The sequence below is a fragment of the Pinus tabuliformis genome, chromosome 2_2, assembly GCF_031772625.1.
Source record: "Pinus tabuliformis cultivar Carrire ecotype Pingquan chromosome 2_2, CPIR1, whole genome shotgun sequence".
In the NCBI taxonomy this organism is placed as follows: domain Eukaryota; kingdom Viridiplantae; phylum Streptophyta; class Pinopsida; order Pinales; family Pinaceae; genus Pinus; species Pinus tabuliformis.
The window spans coordinates 1,289,976,198-1,289,997,389 of NC_142300.1; the positions used below are offsets into that span (position 1 = coordinate 1,289,976,198).

The 21,192-nt window shown below is 38.4% G+C and overlaps 2 pseudogenes; one reads left to right on the forward strand and one right to left on the reverse strand.

Annotated features, from left to right (window-relative positions):
* The first annotated feature begins 17,208 nt into the window (after positions 1 to 17,208).
* Positions 17,209 to 18,015, forward strand: LOC149198195 (UDP-glycosyltransferase 86A1 pseudogene; annotated as a pseudogene).
* Positions 18,016 to 19,790: 1,775 nt separating this feature from the next.
* On the reverse strand, positions 19,791 to 20,842 carry LOC149198196 (uncharacterized; annotated as a pseudogene).
* Positions 20,843 to 21,192: the final 350 nt, after the last annotated feature.

The window sequence follows — 21,192 nt, forward strand, 5'->3', positions numbered from 1 at the left end:
TCTCATTTTATAGGCCTCTCCTCTGTGAGGCCATTATTTTTTATCACATTAATTTTCTAATATTATTGTTGTGAGTGTTGAATATTATAGTACCAAATGTATTTGCTATTTCAAACTAATATGCAAACCTACTTTGTTCATGTATTACTAAGCTTTATTTTTTTTCATTAACAACTAATCGTTTAGAGTTCAAGCAAAAACTAGTGATTTCATTATCTATTTATTGTATTTAGTTTACTTCTAGCTAGGATATGTTAAAGTACTTTTTCTTTAAGTATTTAGATCTAGTTCATATTACATTCTATATTCTACATATCAATCAATCCAAGACTCATTCATTCCCAAGAATACTAGGTACGCTAGAATTTGGATGGGTTTTATACACCAAATGATATGAGAACTTATTGGAACTTCACATTAAGAAGTACCCTTATTTGTTGAAGGGCATTTTTCTCACGTCAACACCTTCCCGGCCCTTTAACTCATAAAAAAATATGTTGGTGTAACAATGCTTCTCTTAAAGCTATACAAGCACATAAATAAAATTCTATAGCAAATCAAGTAACTCCTTTCCTTTCTTAAGGTCCAACAAACCAAAGTTATTTCTAATGAAAATTTTCATCATCATCATTATCATTAATTTACTTCAAAATATGATCTATTATGATGACTTCCCATTATCTCAATGACCTTGTCATTAATAACAATTTAATTTGGGGTGATGATGATGATTTTTTCCATCCACAACTAACCTAACCACTTAAAATATACAACTACCATTTAATTATCTTTTCCATGATTAGATAGGCTCTTCTTCCCTTAGTTTAGCATTGATTTTGCATAATCTTATCTACACCTGAATGAGCTATATTTATTTTTTTAAGACTAATCAATAAACTCAACCCTAAAGAAAAAAAAAATGATGATTTCCAATTTAACAATTAGCTTGCATGTTCTACATAGTTAAATGAATAAATGAACTTTTTTAACACATGGAGTTTAGAAATGATTGGGAAAGAAGAAATTATATTTTTTTCAATTTAAATTAGATTAAAGGTGAATCTCCTTTCTTATAAGATATATTTTTATACAACCATATTAGATGTACAAATTTTGATATGTGCTATCACACTTTAGTTCATATACTTTGAATCAAGTAAACCAAACTCACATGAAAACAAATTTCTAAAAAATAATTTCTAATTTCTAATTTCATAGTTATTTTTATTCATTTTTTAATCTATATCTTGTAGAACACATTAATTTAAAAGAACATTAAAATACGAGATTATACCACTGCTATGATGATATGTTATGATAAATTCCCATTATCTCAGTGATCTTGTCATTAATAACAATTTAATTTGGGATGATGATGATGATTGTTGCCATCCACAACTAACCTAACCACTTAAAATACACAACTTCCAGAAAAAGAAGATAGAACATTGAATACTTTATTATTCAAAAAGATATACATTTATAATACATCCTTATGACCATTGGTTTCATATTCTAAGGTCTCTTGGACTCCAGTGACTATTCACATTCTACCACAACAACCCTTAGCAGATTAGGTGTCCAACATTTCCCCCCTTAATCCAAAGGGGTATATACGAGTCTAAGAAGAGAGCTACAATAAAAAAATACAATAATTCATGACAACAATATATTAAATGTGCTCTCTCAAATGAAGGTATAAGGTGGGAGAACTCGAGGTATCAACCATTGGACTTTTAAGGATGGCCACCAAACACTAGAATGCTTAGTGCAGTTCATGGAGCTCTTCCAAATCTAGCTAGAAGTTGAAGTATTCTGTTAGAGGAAGTGCTCCCTAATGCTTTGAAAAGGGAGACCATTGGGATCTCAACCTAGAACGCTTTATGTAATTCTCGTAATAGTTCCAAATCTGGTAAGAAGTTGTTAGTGTTCTGTTAGAGGAAGTGTCCCTAATGCTTTGAAAATGAAGACCATCGTCCTGGAAAAGGGAGATATCAACCTGTGGAAAAAGGGAGAACCTCAAACTAAAAAGGGAGGTCTCAACATGCGTGGTTTAAGGAAGGCCACCAACCATATGAATTCTCAAGGGTTTATTTGCCTCTAGCTACAACTCTGAATATGGGTGTGGTTGACTGATGTAACCCAGCCCACACTGGCCCCCACTTCCACGTATTCTCGGCGTTACACCTGTTGTTGGACTTTATGACGTGGTAGATTTGGTTGTTATTTTCGGTGGTTGTATGCAATATGGTCAGTAGATATTTGTTTGGCAACTGGGAGTGAGTTAATGCTGCATTCAATGTTTACCTACGATCCTCGGGCCTGGTTCCCTCCGTTTGATCTTTGGCCAAAACGCTTTGGCTTCCCGGTCATTCGCGATTGTTCTGTTCTGCTGTGAGGTTTCTGCGAGGGTTTGTTGGTTACACTGTATGGTTCTTGCTCTGGCAAATATGACAATCTCTGTTTTTCCTCTGGGTGCGGTTGTGAGTAAATGTTGGCCTTCCAAACTTGGTTACCTGATTGCTAGTGGATTTCTCCTATGGCTCGAGTCTGTTCTGGCTCTGGAGGTGCGCTCGCTCGAACTCTTTTCACATGGTAAGCTCCTTGGTCTCATCTTGTCATTCTTCTATGGTTTGGTTTTAGAATTTGGTCTCTCGTCCAATACTCGCCCCTTGCTATTGTTTTATTGCCTCTGGTATTGTTATTGTTGCCTCTGGTCTCTGTTCGGTGTGTGAAATGGTTTAACTTCTGACGCCTTTGAATTCAGGTAACAAGATAATGGACTTCCACGGCTCTAAACAGGTAAATGATCCTCTCCTTGATTCAATTTGGCCCTCTTCTGGCGTTGACACTGACCAGAAATGCTCCTTCTGTCTCAGCTCTGTCGATTTTTCAACGGCTCTGCTCCACGAACTTCTTGGTCTGGCTTACTCAGGTAATTTATAGAACCCTCTTATTTCTATTTTTGCTTCGACTTCAGGTCTCACTATACAGATGTATTGACTGTGCTCTGTTTGTATGTGCAGGTCAATGGCTCGACCTGGGTACGCGGGTTCCTTCTGGGTTCGGTCTCCCAAATGTGGCAACCCTCTGCTAGTAGGCTCTGGTTCTTAAGTCCGTCAATGCACTGTTAGGGTCTTTAATTTTCTGTAGGGTTTGTAGCTCGCCGTTCTGCCTTCGTGTGTGGTCTAAATCCCTTTTGAAAATGAACTTCAATCTAGTTTTAGTCTCTGTGCTGGTTGGCTGTTCGTTCAGTTTATGGATGTTCACTGTTACCAAACCCTAGGCTAGGGTTTGTCCACTCTGTGGACTCGGCACTTGTATCTATTTATAAACACATGTAAAACATTTATATTTCTCGGTCAACAACAGTGGGAACATAATTTTGTTATATCTGTTTTACTTATGAAAATTATGAAGAGTTGTTCGAAAGTACCTCGGCTATGGTTTGTTTTCTCCGGCACTCTGTTTCCGGTTCTTTATCTTCTCGGTCGTCTGGCTGTATTTCACCGTTCTGATTGTGGCTCAATTCATTTGTTCTTCGCTCTATTTTTGGACATATGCATGAATTCGATGTTGCTTGCTGTTCGACAAGAACACAAGGAAACACGACCTTACAGTGGTCGTTCTCTGTCTGTTAGCATTATTATTAACAATTCAATAAATGAAAATACAGTGGTACAGTAAATAGGCAATGATACAGATGGACAGTTTGGAAATATGATCTGTTTCTGTTTTTTTTCTTTATTATGAAATTGCTGAACCTTTCTCTTGTCTTACATTGCTGCTTTTATACATTTTTGGTTACAGTTAATTGAAACTGCCATTGCTTTCAGTTGAACAGAAATGATATGGTTGTGTAACTACAGTTTGGTTGACATTACAAGATCTTTATTTAGACAATTTTTGTCTTTTCCTCTTTAAGTTGACAGATCAATTTTTAAACTACTGTTTATTACTGTTTGGACCATAACAACCCTAACCGACCATTTAACTTTGACTAACATAGCAACTAAAAGTAAAATAAAATAAAATCCTATCTCATGACCTGATAAATTAATCATAAAAAAAAGCAATCGAAATACTCAAACAACCTTCCAACCTGGCAGAGACTTCACTCGGTCATGGTGAGTTGGATGCTCCTACATCAGGCTCCTGGGGCAAAAAGAAATCATGGCTCCGGTCCATGAGCTTCTCGACTGAAGACCCTGTTTGTTCAATTTTCTTGGCATCAAGCCATGAACTGTCCTCAATAGGATGGTTCTTCCACTTGACCAGGTATTGCACATACTCCTTCCGCCGAGTTCGTTTAACCACATGAGTCTCGAGAATGCTTTCGATCTCGGGAGGTTGAACGTAAGGCATCTGTCTCTTCCAAGCTTCTCCTTCATCCTGGGTATTCCATGTAGGTCGCGTGGTTCCATCTTCTCCCTTCTCCTCTGGGTCAGTCGTATAGGGAAACAGGTCTGCTACGTTAAAGATAGGTGAAATGCCTATTCCGGGTGGCAACTGTATCTCTTAGGCATTCGCCAAAAACTTCCGAAGGAATTTGCAAGGCCCTATATTTTTATACTTCAGTTTATTGTATGTACCTTTAGGGAAGCGTTCTTTGCACAAATTCGCAAGGACTTCATCCCCCACGTCAAACTGTACTTCCATTCTCTTTAAATCCGCTTGTTGTTTATACTTTAAGCTGCTGTCCTGCAATTTAATTTTTACCTATTCATGCAAATCTCTCATCGCGTTAGCGAAATCTTCTCCATCTGCGCTTCGCCTTTCCTGCAGTCCAAGGTCCCGCAGTTCATGCACTCTGCGAGGATGCATGCCATACAAGATCTGAAATGGGCTGAAACCTGTGCTGCGGTTAGGCGAGTCGTTATAAGTGAACTCTGCCTATGCAAGCGCTCGATCCCACATCCACGAATTCTCTCCGACCAAGCTTCGTAACAGGTTTCCCAGACTCTTGTTTACAACCTCTGTTTTCCTGTCGGTTTGCGGGTGATATGCAGAACTGTAGCTTAGCTGTGTGTCCATTTTTTTCCATAAGGTACGCCAAAAGTGTCCCGTGAACTTCACATCCCTGTCCAAAAGGATAGATTTAGGCAATCCATGTAACCTGACAATCTCATTGAAAAACAAGTGGGCCACATGGGTGGCATCACTGGTTTTTCTGCAAGGAATAAAATGCGCCATTTTTTAGAATCTGTCCACTACTACCATTACCGAGTCGTAACCTCGCTGAGTCTTAGGTAGGCCTAAGACGAAGTCCAAGCTAACTGAGTCCCACGGTCTGCCTGGAACAGGTAACGGTGTGTACAGTCCTGTGTTTTGACTGTGACCCTTTGCTAACTCCGCATCTTTGGCCAAAAGTAGAAATGATTGAGCTGCTCGAGTGTCTTATCCATGCAGAAATGTCCGGCCAAACTTCCACTATGCTTCTCTCGAATGATATTATCCCTCATCGAGCAGTCAGGTATGCACAGTTGTCCTCCCTTAAATAACAACTTCTCCTGTAGATTGTAGTCCAACCAAGGACTGTTATCTCTCACTAAGGGATTCTGACATGCCTCATAGGCCTCCTTAAAATCTGTATCAGTCTGGTATAAGTCCTGTAAGTGCTCAAAACCCAGCACCTGCACAGTGCTTTCCTGCAGAAGTAGAGCTTTCCTACTTAGCGTATTCGCTACCTTATTTGCTTGCCCGCTAATATGTTTCAATACGAAATTGAAACTCTGCAAATACTCCACCCATTTGGCGTGTTTGTGGTTCAGCTTGTGCTGCTGCATTACATACTGTAGTGCAGAATTATCTGAAAACAACACAAATTCATTTCCCAATAGATAATGCCTCTAGTGTTTTAATGCCTGTATAACAGCATAGAACTCCTTATCATACGATGAATATTTCTGTCAACTCTCATTTAGCTTCTCGCTAAAAAACGCTACAGGCTTATCCTCCTGACTGAGTATAGCTCCAATTGCTGTCCCGCTGGCATCACAGCGAACCTGAAATAACTTCTTGAAATCTGGTAATCTCAGGATCGGCCTCTCAGTGATCTTTCTCTTTAACAACTGGAAACTTCTCTCCGCTACCTCTGTCCATCGAAAAGGCTAGCTGGCCTTTTTGATGGTGTCCAACATAGGCGCACAAATTTTGCTGAAATTCTTTATGAATTTCCTGTAAAAACTCGCTAATCCGTGAAAGCTACGTACCTCAAATAAATTTTTCGGAGATGGCCAATTCACTATCGCTGCCACCTTCTCTGGATCCATCTTCAGTTCATTCTCTACTATTACAAACCCCAAATAAATCAATTCCTTCTGCAGAAAAGTACATTTCTTCAAATTTATTAGCAGTTTATTCTACTGTAATTTCTCCAACACCTTATGCACATGTTGAAGGTGTTCTTCCCTTGTCCTGCTGAAAATAAGTATGTCATCCAAATATACTATCACAAACTTCCCAATGTACTCCTTCAGCATCTCATTCATTAACCTCATGAATGTACTGGGTGCATTACTTAGCCAAAATAGCATAATCAACCATTCGTACAACCCCTCATTCGTCTTAAAGGCTATCTTCCATTCATCCCCCTCTCGTATCTGAATCTGATGGTACCCACTCTTCAAGTCTATCTTAGAGAAATAAGTTGCCCCGCTTAAACAATCCATCATATCATCCATCTGTGGCAGTGGAAACCTGTACCGGATGGTGATTTTATTGATGGCCCTTGAGTCGGTGCACATCCGCCACTCTCCTCCCTTCTTGGGAGTGAGGACCGTTGGAACAGCACAAGGGCTTAAGCTTTCCCTTATCAATCCCTTGTCCAACAGTTCTTGCACCTACTTCCTAATTTCTTCATTGTCTTTGGGGCTCATTCGGTATGCCGCTTTGTTCGGCAAACTGGCTCCGGGTATGAAGTCAATATGATGACTTATGCTCTGTTTGGGGGGTAATTTGTCTAGCAAGTCATCTACAGCTATATCTGTAAACTTCTGCAACATTTTCTGGATTTCCATAGGTAAATCTGATACCTCTGTATGCAACAATACTGTCCTTGCTTTCTTTACAACTGCATAACCTATCTCACTGTCCTCAACCTGTTTTAGAAACTGTTTTCCGCTAACCAACAATGTTCTTGGTTCACTAGTCTTTGTTGTCCCTTCTTCCTTGATGGGCACAAGCATATGCTTGATTCCATCCTTAACAAATTTATAACAGTTCGTCACTCCATCGTGTACCACTTTCCTGTCGTAGTGCCAAGCAGTATGTGAAATACATCCATCGACATGATGTCACAAACAACTTTGTCCTTATATCTGCCTATTTGAAACTCTACCTCGCTCTGTTCATCCACCAACAACTGATGGCCTTTTTGCAGCCATGAAACTCTGTAAGGATTGGGATGCTTCAAGCGTTTCAACTCCAATTTTTCCACCATCTCTGTGGACACTAAATTATCAGTACTACCGCTGTCAATAATTAACTTACAACACTTACCTCGCGACTTACAAATTGTTCTAAACAAAGCCTTCCGCTGCGTCTGTTCGGTGACCTCCTTGACTAGTTTTAACAACACTTTATGCAGCACTAGAGCTTCCCCTATCTCCGGAGCATTTTCTGCTTCTTGGGGAGGTGCCGCTGCTTCCTCTGGTTGTGCCACATACGCTCCCCGCTGTCCAGCATGGTCTGCTTTTGGACATTCAAATGATCGATGTCCCCATTTATGACACCTATAACACTGATAACCAACCCCTCTACCTCGACCATTTCCCCTACCTCGTTGGGATGACCTACCACCTCTCGCGCTGTCACCTTTGTCGGCTGATCTGGAAGCTTTGGAACTGCTACCTTCCTCATTGCTATTAGCAGTCTGGCCTCTGCCATATGACTGGCCTTTCCCCCTGCTGGCTCCTCGTCCTCTCCAGGCATTCTGCCTTCTGGTAATTTTCTCTTCAGCCTTCATCGCACTCTGATACGCTTCCTCAGTGTTGTTTGGAGACAAAATGCTGATTTCATCCAAAATATCTAACCTTAACCCATTAACATACCTGGCTGTTCTTTCTGTTGTATCCTCTGTATATTCGGCTCGCAAATTCACTCGATAGAACTCCTCTGTGTACTCCCTTACCGTCAATCCTTTTTGTTTCAGATTCTGCACCTGCCTGTGCAATGCAATCTAATATTCCTCGGCAGAAATTTGCCTTTTAACTTGGCCACCATCCTTGACCAGGTTTTAATCGGCGCCTTGTTCAATCTTTTCCTCTCGTTCTGGACACTATCCCACCATAGGGCTGCGTGTCCCTTCAATTTCGTCACAATGAACTTAACTCTGCGGTCTTCACTGACTTCCTCGCACTCAAAATACTTATCCATCTCACTGATCCAATCCAATAAAACTTCGATAGACAGGCTGCCATCGTAAGTCGGGAGTTCTGGCTTGGGTTTACTGCTTGCTACCAAAACAGATCTCAACAATCTCACTTCTGCAGACTCACCTTCTGGTCCATCTGCTGCTACTTCAGTTTCCTCTTCACTGTCATTGCCTATTTCCAGATCTCTTCGTCTACCTGCCTCTACTGCCTCCAAACGGGTAGCAATAACTCTAATCTCCTCTCTCAATCCTTCCTCTGCCACGACCCCGCCTTCCTCTCTCCATTCCTCCTACTAACATAAACAATTACTCTAATGCCACTCTGATGTAACCCAACCCACACTGGCTGACACTTCCACGTATTCTCGGCTTTACACCTGTTGTCGGACTTTATGACGTGGTAGATTTGGTTGTTATTTTCGGTGGTTGTATGCAATATGGTCAGTAGATATTTGTTTGGCAACTGGGAGTGAGTTAATGCTGAATTCAATGTTTACCTACGATCCTCGGGCCTGGTTCCCTTTGTTTGATCTTTGGCCAAAACGCTTTGGCTTCCTGGTCATTCGCGATTTTTCTGTTCTGCTGTGAGGTTTCTGCGAGGGTTTGTTGGTTACACTGTATGGTTCTTGCTCTGGCAAATATGACAATCTCTGTTTTTCCTCTGGGTGCGGCTGTGAGTGAATGCTGGCCTTCCAAACTTGGTTATGTGATTGCCTGTGGATTTCTCCTGTGGCTCGAGTCTGTTCTGGCTCTGGAGGTGTGCTCGCTCGAACTCTTTTCACATGGTAAGCTCCTTGGTCTCGTCCTGTCATTCTTCTATGGTTTGGTTTTAGAATCTGGTCTCTCGTCCAATAATCGCCCCTTGCTATTGTTTTATTGCCTCTGCTATTGTTATTGTTGCCTCTGGTCTCTGTTCGGTGTGTGAAATGGTTTAACTTCTGACGCCTTTGAATTCAGGTAACAAGATAATGGACTTCCACGGCTCTAAACAGGTAAATGATCCTCTCCCTAATTCAATTTGGCCCTCTTCTAGCGTTGACACTGACCATAAATGCTCCTTCTGTCTCAGCTCTGTCGATTTGTCAACGACTCTGCTCCACGAACTTCTTGGTCCGGCTTACTTAGGTAATTTATAGAACCCTCTTATTCCTATTTTTGCTTCAACTTCAGGTCTCACTATACAGATGTATTGAATGTGCTCTGTTTTTATGTGCAGGTCAATGGCTCGACCTGGGTACGCGGGTTCCTTCTGGGTTCGGTCTCCCAAATGTGGCAACCCTCTGCCAGTAGGCTCTGGTTCTTAAGTCCGTCAATGCACTGTTAGGGTCTTTAATTTTCTGTAGGGTTTGTAGCTCGCCGTTCTGCCTTCGTGTGTGGTCTAAATCCCTTTTGAAAATGAACTTCAATCTGGTTTTAGTCTCTGTGCTGGTTGGTTGTTCGTTCAGTTTATGGATGTTCACTGTTACCAAACCCTAGGCTAGGGTTTGTCCACTCTGTGGACTCGGCACTTGTTTCTATTTATAAACGCATGTAATACATTTATATTTCTCGGTCAACAGTAGTGGGAACATAATTTTGTTATATCTGTTTTACTTATGAAAATTATGAATAATTGTTCGAAAGTACCTTGGCTATGGTTTGTTTTCTCCAGCACTCTATTTCCGGTTCTTTATCCTCTCGGTCGTCTTGCTGTATTTCACCGTTTTGACTGTGGCTCAATTTGTTTGTTCTTTGCTCTGTTTTTGGACATATGCATGAATTCGATGTTGCTTGCTGTTCGACAAGAACACAAGGAAACACGACCTTACAGTGGTCGTTCTCTGTCTGTTAGCATTATTATTAACAATTCAATAAATGAAAATACAGTGGTACAGTAAATAGGCAATGATACAGATGGACAGTTTGGAAATATGATCTGTTTCTGCTTTTTTCTTTATTATGAAATTGTTGAACCTTTCTCTTGTCTTACATTGCTGCTTTTATACATTTTTGGTTACAGTTAATTGAAACTGCCATTGCTTTCAGTTGAACAGAAATGATATGGTTTTGTAACTACAGTTCGGTTGACATTACAAGATCTTTATTTAGACAATTTTTGTCTTTTCCTCTTTAAGTTGACAGATCAATTTTTTAAACTACTGTTTATTACTGTTTGGTCCGTAACAGCCCTAACCGACCATTTAACTTTGACTAACATAGCAACTAAAAGTAAAATAAAATAAAATCCTATCTCATGACCTGATAAACTAATCATAGAAAAAACAATCCAAATACTCAAACAACCTTCCAACCTAGCAGAGACTTCACCCGGTCATGGTGAGCTAGATGCTCCTGCATCATTGACTCTAGCTCTAGGCTCAGGAAGCAAGTTTAGGCTATGGCTCAAGCTTGGTTGACTTATCTTTGAAGCTTGTAGATGATCATCAATTCCCCCCTTGTCAGATACAAGGTGGGAATACGAAGAGATATCAACTGCATGATTTTTTAATACTCGAGAACAAATCATGTGGTATGAGTTAAATATCTTCTTGGTTGTTGAAGCCCATTACCAAGAAGCGATCCATCCAAGGTGAATCTTTGTTCTTGCAAGAGGCTTGTTTCTGAAGAATTTGTTTGAATGATGAGTGTGTTGATCACAATGCTTACAAGGTTGAAGATCAAAATAATGATATTTCACATGACCACCTCAATCATAGTGTTGCCATTTGACAATCTTTGACTGTGAATGTGAAGGAGTAGGATCAGTATCGTTTCCTACATAAAGTGTGCTGACATAAAGAGTGGCTAGTTTCCCCTTCAAGGAAACATTCTCTTGCAAAGAAATCTCACTCTAAAAACATGAAAACCTACAGTCATTCATGAAACAATCAACAAGAAAATGGCTCTCAAATCAAGACCCCATACTCCATTTGACTATGAGCATAAGAAGTACAACAATTCACTTAAAGTACTAAAAGATAAATTTCCTCAACAAGCCATAATGAGAAAAGAGAAACATGAGCTACACCATATATGTGACCACTGTTGTAGAAAACATATGAATACTAGAAAAACCCAAAAAGGTCCTCTCCATTTTCAAAAGCCTTTAAAAACTTATTCAACCCACTAATTGATCCTAGCACCCATAGACTCAAACCTACAAAAAGTCTCTTCAGAAGTGCTCCAATGGCTCTAAAACCTATTCCATTAGCTTCAGAAGACCCAAAAATGTTTGTCTAGCCTCTTCCTGCTCCTGAAAAGACCAAAAACTCCAGAAGGTATGAGCTTCCCAGGCCTTTATGTTAGTTGCTCTACAATTTCCCAAAAATCTGGCATTGTTCCTACAATTTCACCCCAATATCGGCTAACGGAGCGCTAATTATGCCAACTATGGGAAAAATTGTCAAAGCATTTAAATGGCCTCTAAGGCCTTAACTCCGAAAAAAGTGGCCACATGTGGGGCCACGTGCCCGGGAGCTAGGGCTAAACGTTCGCCCCAGCTGGTCGGACCCCTTTATGCTCTACTGGGGTCATGTGGGCGGCCATGCGACCAAGGTTGGGCCCCTTAACTCCTCCGCTTGGCGATATTCTGCTAATGAACACGACCCAGTGGTTTAGGATCCTGTCACATGGCAGCTCTTAGCGTTCACGATGGCACTGGTGGTTAGGGTCTGATTAGCGGTCTTAACATCAGCGATCAAACCATGTCACATGTTACGGTTTAGGCAGAGGCGGTTATGGTTTGGTGGACAAGGCGACGGTTACGCCAACGGTTTCGTTGGCAATCACATGGGCGTAGTTAGAGTTAAATGCCATCGGTCTGTGGTGGTTTAAACTTTAATGATATTTGGGGGTCGTGGTTAGCCCCTAACCATGGTCCGTGGACCAGGGTCGGGGGTTAACCACGGTCCCCACCCCCCAATCCAAACACACTCAACATTAAATAGAAATTCCCCACCAATGATAAACAAGCAACAAACATTACATGTTGGTAAGAGAGGAGTTTGGTTAGCAAGAGGTTCAATGGTCGAATCTTGCGGAGTGTAGTCCAGAATTCAACATAATTTTGGTGGCCCTCGGGCTTTCATGTGGCATACCCTGGCCATGCTAAATGGAAACCTTTGATTGGCCACCCAAAACCAAATCAAAACATGCCATCTAGGCACCTGCCGCATGTCTAGTTGTCATTTGTCAGAGGTCAAATCAACACAGTCACCTTGCTACGTGTCCAGTTTTCATTCGTCGAAGGTCAAATCAGCACAGTCACTGCCATGTACGCAGCCCAGTTAGCTTGCCACGACAGGAGTACGGATTTTTGACTGTACAATGCTGCTCATTTTTTCGCCAAATTCTCTTGTTTGAGAAAACAGACAGAACACGTTTCTGGGAGCATACCAAGTATGTTTCATGTCAAACAAGTTATGCCGGAACGACGAGCACTACACAGTCATTCAGGTTCCACACCAATCCAACAACTTTGGATTTTGAGCCTTTTAGGATCCATTTGGATCACTTTTAATGGTTTAGACTGACAGGGATGTTCCGAGAGTCATGCGCTGTAATACCATGTTAAACACACACATGGAATGGATAGGAAAATAAACTAGAATTATGAATACTTTATCATTCACAAATATATGCATTTATAATGCATCCTTATGACTGTTGGTTTCATATTCCAAGGTCACTTGAACTCCAGTTATTGTTCACATTCCATGACACCAACCCTTAGCAGATGAGGTGTCCAACATCTATGAGTAAATATGATCTTCTTCCCTTAGTTTAACATAAATTTTGCATAACTTTATCTACACTTGAATGAGCTATATTTATTTATTTAAAAATAATCAATAAACTCAATTCTAAAGAAAAAAAATGATGATTGACAATCAAACAATTAGCTTGTGTGTTCTACATAGTTAAATGAATAAAGGAACTTTTTGAAAACATCGAGTTTACAAAATTATTGGGAAAAAGAAACAATAATTTGTTCAATTTAAATTAAATTAAAGGTGAATCTCCTTATAAGATATATTTTACACAACGATATTAGATGCAAAAATTTTGATATGTGTAATCAGAATTTAGTTCATATACTTTGAATCAAGTAAACCAAACTCACATGAAAACAAGTTTCTAATTTCTAACTTCCTAGTTATTTTTATTCATTTTTGATCTATATCTTGTAGAACACATTAATTTAAAAGAACATTAAAATATGAGATTATCATCATACAATAGTCTCTCATAGACATGCACAAATTCACAACTAACTTGAAATGGATAATAACAACTCTCAACAAATGAGAAAAGCAAATCTCTAACCACAAATGACTTCATCTCTTAACAACCATATGCCAAACGAACAAAATGATAATTCTCTCACCACAACTACGTCAATCACTTAATAATCATATTCACATCTTCAAATATCTACTAGCTTCAAGTTTTAATTATCTCTTCTTAGGGAGGGATAAGTTCCTCACTTTTTTTTGTTTAGCAATTTTTTCAATTGAAGGCTACAAAGCTAAAATCTTAAAAAATAGAGGGACTATCATCATTCTTGACATACACAAGCTCTCCAATTTAGCAATCAAGCAAGGATTCTCTAATATTTGAATTCAAACCTTCTTATACATATTTTTAAGAGTGGCGATAAAAACAATCCGTCTAATTATAGGACCATTATGATTAAGCACATTTTAGCCTAGCTATACATAATGGAAAAGAAGATCAAATTTTGGCTAGAATGCCACCAAAAAAGAGCAAAAGGATAGGCTAAATTTAGAGGCTATCATTCAATTGTAGACCACTTTGTTATGCTTAGGATCATTGTGGAGGAGTATTACAATAATAAGGTCATTCTCCTTTATTATTTTGTTGACTTTTAAAAAACTTTTAACATAGTGCCCAAGACTAACCTTCGAAATAGGTTAGAAGTGGTAAAAATTCGTCTCAAATTGAGAACTATTGTGGTAAATTTGTCTGGAATGTTATTTCTAAGTTTAAGAACATTGAGGGGTGGTTGAAAGAAATTCATTGTAATATAGGAGTCAAGCAAGGTTGTCGTTTGTCTCATATCATTTTCGCCATATACACTGACAAGTTAGAAGATTGTTTGGAAGATGCAAGTGATGTTGATAGAACTCTTGTTAGTATAGTCACCATCCTTCTTTTTTTATCGATAATATTGTTCATTTGGCTAGGTGTCCTTATGACCTCGATAAGCAACTAAGAATCCTCAAAAACTTATTCTCGAGTATGTGTATGACTTTACATATTAACAAAATAAAGATGATGATAATCTAATCCAAAAAAGTCAACTATGATATTTTTGTATATGACGACAATAGCTTGGAGGAAGTACCTTCCTAAAAATATCTCAAAATTGATACTCAATACAAGCTCAATTGGAACTATATCACTAAAAAAAAGATGAATGGATTGTGGAAAGCTTATTATGAGCTCAAAAACAATTGTGAATTAGCAGATCTTTGGCTATGGGATAAGAAAATACTCCTCTTGAGGACTCTTGTTACTCCCATTATCTTATATGGATGTGAAGTTTGGGGATGTAGTGTTTCTAAAGAATCTTTAGCTATGGGATAAGAAAAAACTCCTCTTGAAGACTCTTGTTACTCCCATTATCTTATATGGATATGAAGTTTGGGGATGTAGTGTTTCTAAAGAATTTTAGAGAAAGATAGGTATCCAAAAGAATTTCATAGTTGATAATCAATATTAAAGGAAATATAGTCTATCATATCATCCTCTGAGAAGCATGCATTTCTCCCATTGAAGGCATGGCTATGATGATGTATTTAATGCACAAGAACAAGACCAAAAACAAGGACATAATGATGTTCCCAAAAATTACTTGAAACTCTAGCCAAAACCACCTATAGATGGAGATGGTATAAATATGTCACTTTTTGGGTAAATCATTGGAAAATAAAGAAAGAAGTCTTTTTGCAAAACAAATAATATTAAAAATATTATTACATCCAAATTTAAGGACAATCCTAAATGCAAATATGAATTAGGAGATAAAAGAAAATTAAAATATTACAAACAAGGTGGTCAAGCCTAATCTAAAAGATCAATAGTATTTCATAGTTTTTATAGAATAAGAGAGAAAATCAACATTACTAATAAAAAGAAACTCTCACCAAAAATGAAACAAACCATTAGATAATTCCTAAAATATTTGGGGCAAATAATTCTATTATCTTTATGACTCTAAAAAAATTAAAATGAAAAACACTCTCTTTAAAATGTCATGTATACCTAAATTAAATTACAAATTCAAAATATTTGTCACAATACATACTTTTCTAAATCATTAAAAATTATGGTCATATTTTTTGAATTGAGACTTTTGTGATCCATATCAAGTTTATGAGAGATTTTTCGGCGTAAATCACATGATATTTCATTTGTCGACCGTTTCGAAGCAACCAGTGGTTCATCGTCACAAGAAGTTGAAGAATCAGATTTAGCTTTGCATTTTTAAATAGTCAGAGCAGAACATCCAACGGCTATAATTTTAGACCAGGCAACGACTATATTGACTAACGGCTAAATTTGACTGGGAAACCGTTAGTTGGACAGGACCCAGGGCACAACTATATTTAATTCAAAAATTAAAATAAGTTAATTTAAACGATAATTAAATTAATAGTTACTTACACTATTATTAAGTTAAAGGGACATATGAATTTACATAAAGGTTTTAACTATTTTATAATTATTTTAATTTTTATTATATATATATATATATATATATAAATTTAAATGATTATTAAATTAATAGTTAATTATACATAAAAAGAATAGAGTCATATTTTCTTAATACTTTTTTAACCAAAAACAAAAATTCAAAAATATCTAAATAATTATCTTTCCCCAAAAATTAATTATAATTTCATTATCCGTATTTTAAAATACCATCCCATAAAAATCATATTTGAAAATTTTAAATATCATTAAATAAAATATTCTAAAATTTTAAATATTAACGAATTAAAAAATCAAAATAATGGAAAAAAATTAAATATAAAATCGATTTAATGATTTGTAAGATTATTGCCCTTTTTTTATTTGTGAATTTTAAATATACTTTAATCATCACATAAGATAAAGATAACCATTGCAACAAGAAAAATACAGGCACAACCATCCCCAATATATATTTAGGCTGATAGGCTTTCCTATGCATCAACTTTTTCATCAACACTTTTATCCTGCTTCGTTTGATCAGGTGAGACACTTTCAACCGTTGATTTGAAGTCTAACTGCTTTTTCCAACATGGCAAGATATTTTTACTGCTTTTTCCCATTTTTACTGCTTTTTCCGTTTCTTTAGTTTGTCAATTGTTGTTGCTATTCTTCTTTCCTGACTTTTGGCAAGCACTGTTCTTCTTCCTGACTTTTTGGCCAGCGCTAATTAGTATTAAATTATATACCTCATACACCCATTAAAACGACCTGCCGCCAACTCTTTAGACTTAATCCCCAAACCCGACAGGTGCTTATTTTCCTTCAAATTGTCATAAACACATGCGTTTTTGTTCTCTAGTTAAGAGTTGTTAAGTATATATATATATATTTCTCTATTTCTTTCTACAAATGGTAACTAAATTCATGTTTTTGGACTGCAGGGGTATTGTTTCACCTACACGCGGGTTCTGGCAGTCAGAAGGCTCAGGATTTCACCAAAAGTTTTGGCTGTTCGGCTCTCGGGTTGATTCCAACTCAATATATCGATTCTTACCAATAGTTTCTTCCTTAAACTGGTATGGATACCCATAATTCTAATTGGGTTCACTCTTCGCTGGATACCCTGAAATTCTCTAATGGGTTCTGCTCGCTGTTGTGGTTTGTTCTGTGCGCAGTTTGTTCTTGGCAATTCTTTTGACGATCTCGAAAGAAAGGAAGTGAATTTGAACCCTCCGGTACTGCATGTTGGTCCGTTGCTTCCCTCTGGTTTTTTGAACGGTGAACATTCCAAGGACATGAGAGTTGGAACGAGCATTTGGACAGAATGTGACTGTTCCGAGTGGCTGGATGCAAAGCCTAATCGTTCGGTTCTATACGTTTCCTTTGGGAGTATGGTTCATGTGACTAAAGCTCAGCTGGAGGAAATAGCGATGGTTTTGAAGGACAGCGGACAGTTGTTCCTCTGGGCTCTTCGTCCAGACATAGTCTCTTCAACAGTCTCAGACAGCTTACCCCACGGTTTTCTGGATGAGATAAAAGGGCAGGGGCTCGTTGTTCCATGGTGCAATCAGCTGCAAGTGTTATCCCATCCGTCCGTTGCGGGATTCGTTACTCATTGCGGATGGAACTCAATGCTTGAAAGCATAGCTGGTGGAGTTCCCATGGTAGGGCTTCCATTTTGGGCGGATCAATTCACCAACAGCAAGCTCATGGTCGATGAATGGAAAATTGGATACAGATTGAGTGGTGGGAAAGGACTGATACTAAAGAAAGAGATATCCAGAACTATCAGAAAATTGTTCAGTGACGAAGGGACGGAGGTAAAGAAAAATGTCGAGGCTCTAAGAGACAATGCGAGGACTGCGGTGCGAAGAGGAGGATCTTCGGATATAAACATTGAGAGCTTCCTAGAAGGTTTGAAGGGGAACCGTATCAGTAAATAACTGCATGATGGTGAACCTTCTCACACATGTTTATCACTCGTATGACGCATGATGTTTGAGCTGAGTTTATAAATGTTTTAGTTGAATTTATACAAAATTATTCGTATAAATTGGAAGTTATTTAAATTCGGAAGGGAAAAAAATTGAAATTGAGCGCTATTTGATCCTGTCTTTATATCTAAAATGTGTGGTTTCAAAACAATAAAACGACTTTAATTTAATTTCGTGGTATTCTAATATGTGCTTCGTTCCCTTTCTATTTAAGTAGAGGATGATTTAATCGATTACGCTGAATTTTACCAGTGAATCATTATAACTATTTTCGTTTATCATAAGCGTAAAGTTTTATATAATTTTTGTTTTTTATTTTTTTTAATAATGATGGCGGTTATTCACATCATTAAAATAAATAAATAAATGAATATTTATTTATTTTACAATTTTAGTTTTGTATTTACAAAATTTAATAGAAGTGTTTTAAAGAAGTATATTTTGTTATGAGTTAAAAAGTTAAATAAAGACGTTAAGAGAAAATGTTTTCCCAAAAACTCCGTGGGTCCCCTTAACAGTTGGATTTAGCAACCATTACTCCTCCATTGAGGTTTAGCCAAAAAGGACATCAAAAAATATATGGAAATTGTTTAATTATGTAGCCATTGACAATTACTTGCATTGATGCTTGGTGGGAATTCTAACCAAACAATGTTCATATATAGAATTCTAAGACATATGGATCGCCATAGAACATAAGAGAACTAAACATAGCAGATACAAAAGTGAGTGACCAAGTGACATAATAGACTATTAGTCTAATATTATGACTTGAAAATGAGCATTGGAGTTGCCTTGGTTTCGAGTTGACGGTGCAAAGCCACTGAATAGAGAAAGTGAAGTCTTCGTTTGCGAAACTTCCTAGGCTCGGGAGTCCACCTGAAGATGTTTCCAATGATTTCAATATCAAAGAAATATGGTCTGCCACCAAATTCCCTTGTTCCCTGTTGAAGGATATTATTCCTCACTTTAGGTGGAATAGATTCAAAATGGTAAGTGACAGAGTTCTAGCCAAATAAACACCGACATCAAGAAGTGGATGCTCTTGTCACACCACCCCGACAACTACCTTGACGCAGCCTCAGAGCCATGAAAGGACTTATAATAACCAAAGATGACCAAACTAGTGTATGACTAGACATAATTGGTGTTACCCACAATGGAACATGTGGTTTATAATAATGGCGAGGTGAAAATATAGGTAGATATGGATTGGAATTTGAGTGAATAGGCCATGTTAGAAAGGCGTCGTCAACCACTAAAAGGATGATTGGCCTTAGATATTGTTGTAGGTATTCTTCTTATAGACATTGGTGTTGCTGGTGGGGAAGGCATATAGAGATGTGCAAAATATTGTTAGGAAGATTAGGCACGTGATTTTTTCAAAACCAAATGGAAAATGTGCCTCGGTACTAGACACCACATAGTTCATGCTTTTGAAATTTTACTCAAAGAAAAGAAAAGATGGATTTGGTATTGCATATGAATGAGATGTATTCTTAGTGAATGCTTGGCCATCTATAGAGGTTTCTTGATTTTGGGTAATTAACTTACTCTAAAATGAAATAAGACATTCAATGTGTTCTTTGTAATATAGATATAAACAAAACATCTAAAGAAAAGTAATTGCTCAATGATCCAGTCCAAGAAAACAAGGTTTTCCACAAACCAATTAACTCTTCTAGAAAAATTCAACAATTCTAATTTAATAATCCTATCGGCCTCTCTTTGTACCTTTTGGGACAATTGCTAGTTATAATTATAATAAAAGAATCGAAGAATGTTTGACCCCAAATACCCCACATAAATACAAGTTTTCTGTACATGAAGAGAAGAGACTGTCTGTAATTCAATATCCTCTTCACATCTTTGGCACATCCTCAAATCTGTTGAGACGGGTAAAAGTTGTGTTGGTACACAATCCACAATTCCAACAGACGCAGAGGAATGTGTGTGTGTTCAGGGATCAATATAAAGGATTGATCCATGCTCTGGAAGAAACATCCGATTCAATGTGTTCAATAATTCTGCTGCTCAATATTCGACTGCAAAAGATCCCGGAGTGTTGGCCGGAACTCGTTAATGGTCTCCAACTTTGGCTTCCAGCATTTGCCTGCGTTCAATCTCAGCTGCGCAAGGGCCGTTAACAGTTCTGGATCGTCTTCTAAATTCAGCTTCGGCACCGGAAGCTGCTCCTCCTGCGCCCTACCACTTTGTTTCCCCTCATCCAATAACAATACATCACTCTTCATTTCTGGCGAGAGGGGACGGATGAGCTCACCAAAGAGGGGGAGTACTCTGGCTCTGGAGCTTCGTCTTTTTGTAACTTTCATGGCGGAATTGGCCTTCAATCCCAGGGCGGCCATGTCTGTCCCAGACAGTACGGAATGCAGCTTGGACATGGCACAAGAAAATAGAGATGCCCCAATTCCAGTTCTTCGTCTGCCGTTAGAGGATTTATCCGTCGCCCGATCTGCAAGCCATTGGCGTGGCATACAAAGTGCTGTGGATTGTCCAGCATCAGCTCTGCTGCCTTTATCCGCCTCTGAAGGTCCTGAACACTTCCATTTCAATGGATGACTTTCACAGTGGTGGAAGGCACAGACTTGGAAGCGCAAGAAATGTAACTGCCCATCCTGAATTTTGGTGCTCTGTTAATCTATTTAAGTGTATGTAGGGATATTTTACTTCTGTGTTTATGTCTGTAGCGATGGGGAGGTTAAGGAATTGTGTGGAGGGATGAGGGGGGCAAGGCATTTATATTCATAAGATGTGAATGTGATTAGTGGCAACAGCTCAGATGTCGCGTTAATTAGGGGGTGAGGGAAGAAAGTGAGAAATATCCTCCATTCCATGTGGTTATAATGAGAACTGGAAAGATCCAGTTCGCCGAAAGACGAATTCCACACTCAATAGTACATGAATGGCTGTAACAGCTTGGCTGGATTCCAATGGTACACCGCGTTGTCCACTGGCAGCGTAGCTGTTAACAAACCTCATCGTTGACTGAGGGATGTTGCAAGTCAGTGACTTTACGGAATTTCTTGGTTTCTTTGTCGTTTCCTTGGGTGAGGAAGTGAGAGATCAGGGATATTTTCCTTCGCATATTTTTGGATAAATGTTTGG